Raw genomic sequence first — 12,003 nt, forward strand, 5'->3', positions numbered from 1 at the left:
TGCATTATTGAGGAATTGGACGTATACAATCTACAACTTATATGTGAGCTGTATGGAATGGTGTAGGGCCAAAGGAAAGATGGTAAAAGCTCACGTTCCCAGGACTTAGAATGTGGACACATCACAGTTCTGTCAGCAGAACCCAAGTTCCACAGACAAAACGATTTAGTGCAGATAAGGTCTAAAACATCCTGGCTTTCAGCACAAATCCATTTCACATTTCCCCAATGCAGCCTTATTTCAGTAACTTGGGAAACCCTGGACACAGCTGGTGCAATCACATTTAATTAACAATCCCCATTGCAGCCCCCCAGGAGCAAGCTAATTGATAGGGACGCCAGTGCCAACTGATTTCCATCCAATCGGATCTAATTAAGCCCTCTCCCAATATTCATTAACTCATGAAATTGATCAAGTGAGGTGGCAGCTCAGATAAGAGAAGCAGCTAATTGGGCCCTTAACATTTCTGCTGATAAGTGGCATGGGGATGGTGACCAGAACCAATCAGACCCATCCAGATTCACCACAGCCCTGGGAGTGCAGCAGTGCAAAATGCAAGTCTTTCCTCCTGTTTTTAACTCATTGCTCACCATGCTTTTGTACATTCAGCTCAGGATATTATGCAAAAGGGCAGGGCAGCCAAATGCTCCATCCCAATATTGGAACTCCAAGACACTGCCATAGGACGATGGCACTGCACATATGCTAGGCTAGTTTTGCATGTATCTGCTGTATCCAGAGGGACATATGAATGGTCATTCAGGGGACAAATCATAATATACAGTATGCATGATGAGTTGGGCCATAGCTTGTTTTGAACTGAAATAGGACTGGGTGCGACAGGGCTGGACATGGGCATAGGCAAACCGGGTGGCTGCCCAGGGCCCAGACAGAAAGGGGTAAAAAGGGCCTGAAAGGGGTAAAAAGGGCCTGAAAATGGTAATCTTTTTCTGTTGTCCAATTATTATTATCATTATCACTGGCAAAAGGGGGGCCAATGCTAAAAGTTCACCTGGGGCTGCCTGGAGTCTAGGTTTGGCACTGGGGGAGTGGGGAGAAGGGACATGGAGAATTTGTCTCTCTGTTTACTGCTAAAGTATCCCTGACAGGCGACTCTCCTAAAGAGTCTTTGGTATTTCCCATAGGGATGTACCAGCTGCAGCCATTTCCCAAAGGAGGATATCTCCAGATACTCCCTTAGGAGAATTCCCCTGTTGCCTCAGTCCACATGCTAAATGTATTGCTCAGCACACACAACACTTCAACCAATCACCCAGGCAATGGGAACAAAATGGAACAAGAAAATGCGAGGATGCGGGAATTTGCAGGGATTGACTAGAAGGATCGAAAGGAATTTTTAGGCTCAGTTACAGAAAAAGCCCCAACAGGCAGAGATGAGAGACTCTGGAATTGTCTTTCCAGGAGACTTGGTAGAATTCCATTATTTGGATTATGTAAATATTGGACTGGTCAAAGCACTATTGCACAGAGCAACCCTGTAATAGCCACTGCATGGAAGAGACCCATTTGCAGAGTTGTCTGGCAATTCCCCAGTGAGGTTTCTTCTTTCCAATGGAAAATTCCAATTTGTTACAAATGAAGGGCCTATCTGTCGACCAGATTCCATGACATGGAAGGTTTGCCGCCTACTCAATGCCAGGATCCGGGACATCACTACCAGGATTCCCGACCCCATCCAGCCCTCTGATTACTATCCCATGGTCCTTGTCCATGTGGCCACGAATGATGAGACCAGGAGTAGTCTGGACCACGTCATGAGCGACTACAGGGCTCTGGGGGCCAGGCTTGGGAAGTCGGGGGTGCAGGTGGTCTTCTCGCCCATCCTTCCAGTCAGTGGTTGCTGTCAGCCTCAGGATGCCTGCATCAAGGAAGTCAACCTGAGGCTCTGGAGTTGGTGTCATCATGCAGGTTTTGACTTCTACAACCACGATCCGCACTTCCATGAGAGAGTCATCCTGGGACAAGATGGTCTTCATCTCTCTCTTCTAAAGGTTGGCTGATCTCCTCTGAAGGGTTTTAAAGTAGGTTTGCCGGGGAAAGGGGAAACAGAGGATAAGGAGAACCTAGGATCAGCGAGCCATGAGCAATACACTGGATCAGCCCAGGTAAGCACTAAGGGGCCTGACAGACATCAGGACAGGGGGGTACCAAGGGTACCCACTGAGGGGCTTAAATGTCTCTACACTAATGCTAGGAGCATGAGGAACAAACAGGAGGAACTTGCACTCCTGCTTGCAAGCAACAACTTCAACCTAGTTGGACTAACTGAAACCTGGTGGGACCCTACTCATGATTGGGCAGCAGGCATTGAGGGTTATAAGTTGTACAGACAGGATAGAGTGGGGAAAAAAAGAGGGGGTGTTGCTCTCTATATTAAGGAACAATATACATCCTCTATAATCAAGATGGGATCAGAGGTAAACCGAGATACTGTGGGTCAGGATATAAGGGGGTTAGGGGGAAGAGATTTGGTAGTGGGGGTCTACTATAGACCACCACACCAGGAGGATGAGCTAGACCTGGAATTCTCCAGACAGCTCTCAGAGGCCGTACAGTCTAGGGACGTGGTTGTCATGGGTGACCTAAACTACCCTGACATCTGCTGGGAGGTGCAGTCAGCCAAATCTAACCACTCACATAGATTCTTAACCTGCCTACAGGACCTCCACCTAATGCAGGAGGTATACGATCCCACTACGGGAAACACCTTCGTGTTAACTACAGGGGATGACCTGGTTGGGAATCTTCAGGTACAAGGTAACCTAGGGTATAGTGACCATCGATTGATTGAATTCACTATCCGGCGAAGGGTGGGTAAACTAACCAGCAGGGCTGAAGTGTTAGACTTCAGAAAGGCTAACTTCAGTGTGCTCAGGAGATTAGTTAGTGAGGCATTAAAGCTCAAGAGCATTGGCGAAATGGGGGTCCAGAAAGGGTGGTTGTCTGTCAAAGGAGCAATCCTATAGGAGCAGAAGGAGGCAATCCCATTGTGCATAAAAGGGGGCAAAGAGACCAAGAAGCCCTCTTGGCTGAACAAGGAAGTCCAGGAAAGCCTGGGGGCAAAGAAAGAGGTATACAGGCTGTGGAAATGGGGTAGCTACCGAGGAGTATACCTCCCTGGCTTGCACTTGCAGGGAATCTGTTAGGAAGGCCAAAGCAGGATTAGAACTTAGGCTGGTGACAAAAATTAAGGACAACAAGAAGTCCTTCTTTAGGTATACAGGGAGCAAAAGGAAAGTGCAGGGTAGCATAGGACCTCTACAGGACAAACTAGAGCAATTGGTGACAGAGGTGGGGGGACAAAGCTGAGCTCTTCAACGAGTTTAATAGATTTAATAGATTTTTAGGGTCGGAAGGGACCTTTGTAGATCATCAAGTCTGACCCCCTGCCCTGGGCAGGAAAGAGCACTAGGGTCAGATGACCCCAGCTAGGTGCTTGTTTAATCTCCTCTTAAAGACCTCCAAGGTAGGGAAGAACACCACCTCCCTTGGAAGCCCATTCCAGACTTTGGCAACTCTTACCGTAAGGAAATTTTTCCTAATGTCTAATCTATATCTGCTCTCTGTCAGTTTATGGTTGTTGTTCTTAATAACCCCAAAGGGCACCCTGGTAAACAGAGTGTCCCCTATTCCTTGCTACCCCACCCCAGTGAATTTGTAGATGACTGCAAGATCCCCTCTCAGCCTCCTTTTGCTAAGGCTGAAGAGTTCTTTGTATCTGTATTCCTAAATACAGACCAAGAAAAATCTCCCAGCTGGATCACAGATAGACACAGAAGGGACACCAGCCCACCAACTATTAGCACAGACGTAGTGAAGGGGCACTTGGAGGGGCTGGATGTGTTCAAATCAGCAAGCCCGAATGAACTTCATCCAAAGGTGCTGAAGGAATTGGCCAATGTCATAGCAGAGCCGCTGGCACAGCTCGAGTGTTTGAGCACTCATGGTGCCCTGGTCAGGTCCCAGAGGACAGGAAAATGGACAATATGGTCCCTATTTTCAAGAAAGGGGGAGGGAGGAACCCGGAAACTATAGGCCAGTTAATCTCACCGCTATCCTTGGGAAAACTCTGGAAAAAATCATTAAGTATCACATTTGTGGGAGCCCAGCAGGGGAAATAAAGCTAAAAGGAAATCAGCATAGATTCATTACAGGTAGAGCCTGCCTGACTAACCCTGTTTCTTTTTATGAGCAGGTCACAAAATGCTTAGATGCAGGAGTCGAGGTAGCTGTCGTCTACCTAGACTTTAAGAAGGACTTCAATACAGTATCTCATTTTGTTCTCATAAATAAACTGACAGGCTGTGATGTAGATAATTACATGGTCAGGTGGGTGGCAAATTGGCTTAGGGATCGCACCCAGAGAGTGGTGGTGGACGGGTTGATATTGACCTGGAAAGATGTGGGCAGTGGAGTCCCGCAAGGCTTGGTCCTTGGTCCGGTGCTGTTTAATGTCTTCATTACTGATTGGATGAGGGTGTGGAGAGCACCCTGGCCAAGTTCATAGATGATACCAAATTATGGGGTAAATTTAACACACCAAAGGGTAAGGAATGGATCCAGGCAGATCTGGACAGGTTGGAAAATGGGCAGAATGAAATAGGATGCAGTTCAACAAAGACAACTGCAAAGTGCTGCACCTGGGCAAAAAGAACCACTAACACACTTAGAGGCTGGGGGATGACCTTCTCAGCAGCACAGCAGCAAAAGGGATCTTGAAGTCATAGTTGACTCCAAGATGAATGTGAGTTGTCAATATAACAAAGAGATCAACAAGGCTGACCGCACTTTATCATGCATTAGCAGATGCATGATGAACTGTCCAGGGAGGTGATGCTTCCCCTCTATGCGGCACTGGTCAGGCCGCAGTTGGAGTATTGCATCCAGTTTTGGGTGCTACACTTCAAGAGGGATGCAGAGAATCTTGAGAGGATTCAGAGGAGGCCACTCGTATGGTCAGGGGCCTGGAGGCAAGGCCCTACAAGGAGAGACAGAGGGACATAGATATCTCCAGCTTTCACAAGAGAAGGCTGAGAGGTGATCTTATGGCTGCCTATAAATTCATCAGGGGAGAGCAGCAGGGAATAGGAGATGTTCTATTTACTAGGGCACCCCACGGAGTAACTAGGAACAATGGTCACAAATTGACGGAGAGCAGATTTAGGTTGAACATTAGAAAGAACTTCTTCACAGTAAGGGTCGCCAGAATCTGGAATGGGCTTCCCAGGGAGGTGGTGCTCTCCCCTACCTTGGGGGTCTTCAAGAGGAGACTGGACAAGCACCTACCTGGGGTTGTCTGACTCCAGCATTCTTTCCTGTCCAGGGCAGGGGGTCGGACTCGATGACCTACTGAGGTCCCGTCTGACCCTAACACCTATGAATCTATTAAGCTATTTTTAGGGCAAGGCCCATTTCACATTCTTTTTCTTAAATTTGCAATCGTTAGAAATGGTCAAAACAAATATTTTCCAAACAAAAAGTTTCAGGTTTCAGTTATATATATGCTTATTTAAAAGGGTGAAAAAAAGGCTGACATCAAAATGAAATGTACTGTTTGATCTGATACTTTTTCAAATTAATTAGTACTACTCAATCAGGACAAAAATCTGGAAAAATTCTCATGACACAGGAAAGTTGCTTACTGCCCAGTTCTAGCCTAGATGCTAAGGCAATTAGCTGAGCAGTGTGGGTCTGGTAGCTTTTGTGTAATACAGATTCTATTTAATACATTTGCATGCAAGGGGGAGAATGATCTCATAGGTGAACTGAAAAAAATCACCCAATAGTCTGACACAAACCAGCACTTTTTCTGTTGCTTGGAATGATTGGAGTGGACTGCAGGTGCTGTAGGTCAGGATTGCATTGTACAACAATCATGGGAAACTAGCAGTCAATGGCTGTGTGAGGGCTGTGGATGGTTACAGCTGGGCAGAGGCACGCTGTTGGAGCTACAGGTGGGCATGAAGCTTGCAGAGAGGTTGTCAGCATTATGCCTGACCCAAGGACCTTTTTTCATACAACACTAAAATTCCCACCAAGATTAAAGGGGAAAAAAACGTTAACAATGATGTCTGTTGGGGAGAAGCCTCTTAAGGGGACAGGCTGCAAAGCACAGGCTCCAAAGAGGTCCCAGAAAACCCTCCCCACAGTAAGTGGCTGTAGAAACTACTCAATCCCTATGGCCACACCTCCGTCCACTGCACCCTCCCCTTGGTCATGTGCATTCCCCTCTGCTCATGGGCCATACTGGTGGCTACCTGAAGGGCCAGGCTATTTGTCTGCATGCTGTTTCACACGCTGACTATACTAGACCCTATCCTATGCATCTCTCTCTCTCGGGGACAAGGGGGTGTTCTGAACTTTTTCAGGGTGTGGTGATGCAGGACCTAATCACAGCCTGTACCACTATTAACCCATGCTATTACCAGCACAAAGAGCAAGGTGCAGCGGACACGACAGTCTCCTCCAGGAGGCCAGCTGGAAACCTTGTGTTATGGAGTTTATGGTGACCCTATGCTCCACTCCAACAGGGACCGAAGCTCTTCCACTGGATGCCCTCAGATGCTACCAGTCTCCAAGTGCTGTGTCCTGCGATTCCCATATCAGTGTCACTAGGTTACAGTTAGCGCTGTGCTACCAGTGAACCTCCTGGACAACACCTCAAGGCTGTCCTCTCACTCCAGCACTCCCAAATTAATCCCTGCCATCAAATCGGACAGAGAGAGGAGCAGCAGGGTTGTGCACCCCATTGATTACTACAGCAACCCGATACTACACCTCACCAGACAGAAAAGTCCCAAAATTAGCTCTTGGAGTGTGAGGGGCTGCTTCCTCCAGGAAACGGGACACCAAGTATCACAAGACTGAGTTCTATTCTTATCCTCGCAGGCTGATGAGGAGATGACCTGCAAATCTTGCTGCACAAGCAGCTTTAAAGGGAAGCAAAGATGTTTCTTTATTAATGGTCTACGGGTTGATTAAGGGGGCCAGCTCCTGTGTGGCAGTGGTGGCCTCCATGAGAGAGATCCCTGTTCCCCAAGAGTAAGCCTCTTCTGAAGGGAGGAAGTAATGAAAGAGGAAGCCTTTACTGTTGGTCTCCTCTGCAGAGAGAGAAAGAGGGAGCAAGAAAAAAAGAGAGAAGCCCAAAAAACTTTACCAAGGCAGAGAACTAGGAGGCACCTACATGTACGAGAGATTGGGGTGGGGGGAGTAACAGGACAGGCTAAAAGGAATAGTGGTGAAAACAAAAAGCAGGAGAAAGAGGAGAGAGGGTAGAGAATGATGCAAACATTTATTTGTGTTGAGTTTAACTGCAATCATGAGGAAGTTAAAATGGAGGAAATTAAGGTAGGGGGGAAAAAAGCCACTAGAAGGTGTCTGGGCAGTGAAGGAGTAAATTCATGTTATCTGTCAATGTGCTGTGTGGACTCTTCCTCGTGGATTCCCCTCCCTTCTCAGCCTCAGCAGAGCCAAGGGCTGCGTACATCGTGTTGAAGCAGACTGATCTGTAGTCCCAGCTGTGCACATCTGTGCTCCATTTTGGGCCCATGTTCAAAAACTTCTTGCCTGTGTCCTGCTCTTATAAGGAAGGCAACAGCCGCATATAAGGGTAAATTTTACCAGCTGTTCAGAGTAAAGGATTGGGCCCTAATGCTTAATTCTATGTTCATGCATTATCTCTGATGAACACTTCAGTGCAACTATGACCAATACAGTGTGGTTTGAAGTACACTTTACACAGACTTGCAGAACCAATGACTGAGCTCATCCTAAATGTTAATTCCAGATATACTCAACCCCTAGTACTACCTCCTATTTTTAGTGCTCCAACTTGTAGGGCAGGAGTCAGAAACCTATGGTTCAGAGGCCAGATCCAGTTTATGGAGCCCATGGAACCAGGGGGCTTTGGTGATGGGAACATTTTGCCTGGGAGATGGGGAGAAGCGGTGGTGGGAGTAGTAGTGGCACTGCAGGGGGAAGGGTAGGGGGAATGGTAACTGGAGTGGTGGTGGTGTGGGCAGAGTTAGAAATAGCCTAACAGAGCTTGGCTTTGAGGGCAAAGTACCCCCCAGCTCCAAAATGCTGCTGACCCCTGTTTTAGGAACCTCTCATTAGACAGCCAAGTTCCTTGCCCAGCTGCCCTGGCCCAGCACAGTGAGGTGGTGCCACCCCAGCTCAAAGTACTCATATTTAATCAGGAGTCAGATTCTGCCCCCACAATCCTACTTGCTCTGTGGTTTCAATTCAGAACTGGTGGAAGTGGGAGGGAGTCTACTAAAGTAGGTGCAACTGCTTCTGCTAACAGCAAAGCTGACTGCGTACCATTGACATGGAGTGACTCCCATCAGAATTAGGGCAATTAAGGCAGTATTTACTTTCCTCTTAGTGTCTCACAAGGTTAGCTTTCCATTATAGGCTTCATCTGTGTGACTCAGGAATCATTTTTGCCAATAAACAATGCTAGGACCTTTGTCACCCTGTCATTGTTTTCTTCCAACTAAGATTCCCTTTCTAATTATAGGAAAGTCTCCACTGAGCACTGATCTAAGCCAGCTGTTTATGGCAAAAGACTGAACTTTACAGACAATAAAAAGCAGTGCCAAGCTGGCTCGCTATCTCTTTCCATTCTTAGACTGCACTCTCAGTTAGTGTCAGACCACCTATTCATTGTCTGTGTTATAGTAACTTGTAGAGACCCTTCCTGGATAAGGCTCCATTGTGGTGAGCGCTGTACAAATACTGAGTAAGAGCTTGGACACCCAATGCATTTATTCCAGTGTCATCAGTCTTTACCAAGGGACAAACAAAAAGTATAACAAATCTGGTGTAGTTATCCCTAGAAAAAAACAGGATTAAAGCTACACTGGTGTTAGAGGTACGTGCCCACTTCCATCCTGGGATAACTGCTGCTGTAGGTGAACTAGCTATTACTGGCTCTTCTTCAATTTGTTGACAAGGCACCGTAGTAGTACAGGAAGCAGCTATTATGGACTAGCTGGACTTCTATCCCTTGCAGGTCCTGATATATTTTTTATCAGTAAACAGTGTACATTCTTTTATTGTAAATGCACGCAATTGCCCAGGCCCTATGAGACAGTTCCTGCCCTGATGATCTTACAATCTACAAGACCTAACTGAGTAAGAGAACTGCAGTGTGGTTCCCATTTGGGTGGGGGATTAAAGTACAAAGAGATTAAACAATTTATTTAAGAGAACAAAGGGAGTCTATGGCATAGTGGGGAGTTAAGCCAAGGTCTCCCAGATCCCAGCCCAGTGCCTTAACCACTAAATTACACTTCTCTCGACAAATGCAAATAAATTCTTACAAAATGCATCTGGCCAACCCAAGTAATTCTAGGTGCCAATGGAGAGCTTCACTACAACTCTACCTCCTTCCTATGAGTCCTGCATGAAAAGTAAACTTCTGCAAGAAAATGACCATTTCAGTGATCTGTGTCAGTATCAGGGTGGTAGGGGGAAAATCACTTGATGATGTGGAGCTATAGCTGGTCTTTACAAAAGATGTTGTACAAGAAAAACAATGATTACAGCATTAGTGTCACGCACAGAACACACGTCTGAGAGAACATGCAGATAGGGCTGTGTTCTTTCCTTTGCAAGAGACTAACCTGAGGCTAGTACATTGCCTAAGTACCACTCTAAGACTGGTGATATGGTGTAGATTGTCAATGAGACTTCTTTACAGAGCTGAGTTTCCTTCAGAGAATAGCCATGCGCCAAAATGTTGATTAGTTAGACTGCATGTTCCAGACCAATGGCAGAAAGAAGAGCAAGATGCACATCGATAAGTGAAGCATAGCTAAGCATTAGAACGAGCTGATGCTTAAAACATCACTTAAAAAGAAAAAGCTGTAATCCAACTCTTCCTGATTGCCTGCTACTCAAAGCACTGCTGGCTCTCTGAAGCCCATAAGGTTGAAGTACAACAGGGGTGTAAACCCACTCAGGCAGTTCTCCTTGTTCATTGTAGTTTGGAAACCTGGGTAATTCACATGTCTGAGTTGTCCTGCCATAGCACTGTCCTGCCTTGGCTGTTCCACTGGAGGTAACAACTCTTCCCTGTGCCCAGGACTCCCATGGAGCTGGACGGGTGGTGGTTAGTTACCCCTGGGTGCACCACACTACCACATCCTCAAGATGGCCTGGCTTTATGACACCCCCCCCCCCCCCCCCCCCCCACCCCTCTTTGGGGCTGCAGTGGGTGTCTCCAGACCACTCAGAATAGGATGTGGCCAAGTCTGCACTGTCACCCCCTAAGGCAGACTCTTTCTTTCCAGGGTAACCCTCCATACCTTATTATTCACTTCCAAGAGCTGCCACATCCCAAAGCCAAAGAAACTGCTGCTTATTGATCAGAAACTTATCATGTAGTAACTAATCTCCATTGTTTGTGAGGCAGGTGTGGCAACAAATCAAACCTCTTCAAGAATGTGTCAAGAATTGCGACCAACTGTGCTGTAGGAATGCAGATTGGATTTGCTCAGTCGGTCAAATTTTGCTTTTAGTGACACCATGCCAAGCCTGGAATTTCTTCATTAACTGATGTGAAATGATTCTGAATTGACACCTGGGTTAAATCCCATTACTATGGTTCCCGAGCACCTCAACCTTTAATATATTTATCTGCATGCCAACATGAGGCAGGGCAGCGTGCATTTGATTTTAAATCACTGGTCAAGAAGCCCCGGTTTAATCACTGTTTTCTACAAAGTGCATTCTGTTGTTTGATATCCTTTATTCATTTAACTTCTTGAAACTTTGTACTTTTAGAGAAAGGTAAGGGCTTGACTGTGTACACAAACTTGCAGAGACAAGAGGGCTGATGACAGGTAATCAGGTCTGTTGTCCATCATCTCCATATACTGCTGTTAACAAGGATTTTCTCTCTGGTGAGACAAATCCACTGTTTGAGAACTAAAACTAAGCGTCACAGAGATGCTTGATGGGATCTTCTAGACCATTGGTTTGCAACCTTTTTATACTGTGGACCAGCAAACTATCTAATTTACATATTTAATTTTTACATGGCGGGGCTTGAAGGAGTGGATCGGTTTGGGGCACTGCAGCTGTGGGCACCAGAGTACTCTGCAGGGGAGGGGGCTGTATAGGCAGTGACCCAGCTGGGGCTGCCTGGAAAGAAGGGGCTCTGTTGCCTTTCCAAACAGCAGAGCCACCTCCCTGTCCTCTGCTCCCAGCATTTCCCTGCCTGCATCCCCTTGATCCCAGCTGCAAGCAGGGCTATGGGGTCCTGCCTGGCCCAGCGCGGGGCCCAGTACCTGCTGCACGTGCAGTGCCTCGCCAGGCACGGCCATGATGGTGGTAACAGGATGGGACGCATGGAACCATCTGCTTGCCTCCTGGGGCTGCCCCACCACCCAGCTTTAACCCTGCACGTGACTGCTGGCAGCAGAAGCCACGACCCAACAGCCAACCGATCATGGCTTGGTCGTGGGCCATGGCCCAGTGGTTGGGGACCTTTATTCTAGACCAACGGTTCTCAACATTTTTCCTACCGGGACCCATTTGTGAAGATCCATGGCCTGTCCTGACCCTCCTCCCACCCCCCGCCCTGGCCCTGCAACTGCCTGACCCACAGTCCCCTGCCCCCTCGAGCCATGCTGGTGTCCCTCACTCCTGACCTGCAATCCCATGACCCCCACCCCAAGCCTTGTGGAGGGGCCCCCAGCTGCGCCCTGCCTGCTCAGGCCAGAGCACAGTGGCTGCGGCAGCTCCAGCTCATGTGGGTGGCAGCAGAGCATGGGCAGCATGAGCTGGAGGGAGGAGGAGAGGCCTGTAGCACCCCTCCAGCCCCCACTGCCCTGGGCTGGGGCTGCTGTGGTGCACCATGCCAGGCAGCCTGGTTGTGGCCCCTCCCGCCCCTCAAGCATGGGCACTGGCCCTGGTGCTGCCAGCCCGGCCACACAGCTCTCTCCTGCCCCACTCCCCTGCTGGAAGGAGCAG

The 12,003-nt window shown here is 47.8% G+C and overlaps 1 protein-coding gene across 3 annotated transcripts in view; it reads right to left on the reverse strand.

Moving 5' to 3' along the window:
• FAM163A (family with sequence similarity 163 member A) overlaps positions 1-12,003 on the reverse strand; it is an 87,344-nt gene that overhangs the window by 11,553 nt on the left and 63,788 nt on the right. The window lies entirely within an intron of this gene.

Source organism: Alligator sinensis, unplaced genomic scaffold, assembly GCF_000455745.1.
Source record: "Alligator sinensis unplaced genomic scaffold, ASM45574v1 scaffold293_2, whole genome shotgun sequence".
In the NCBI taxonomy this organism is placed as follows: domain Eukaryota; kingdom Metazoa; phylum Chordata; order Crocodylia; family Alligatoridae; genus Alligator; species Alligator sinensis.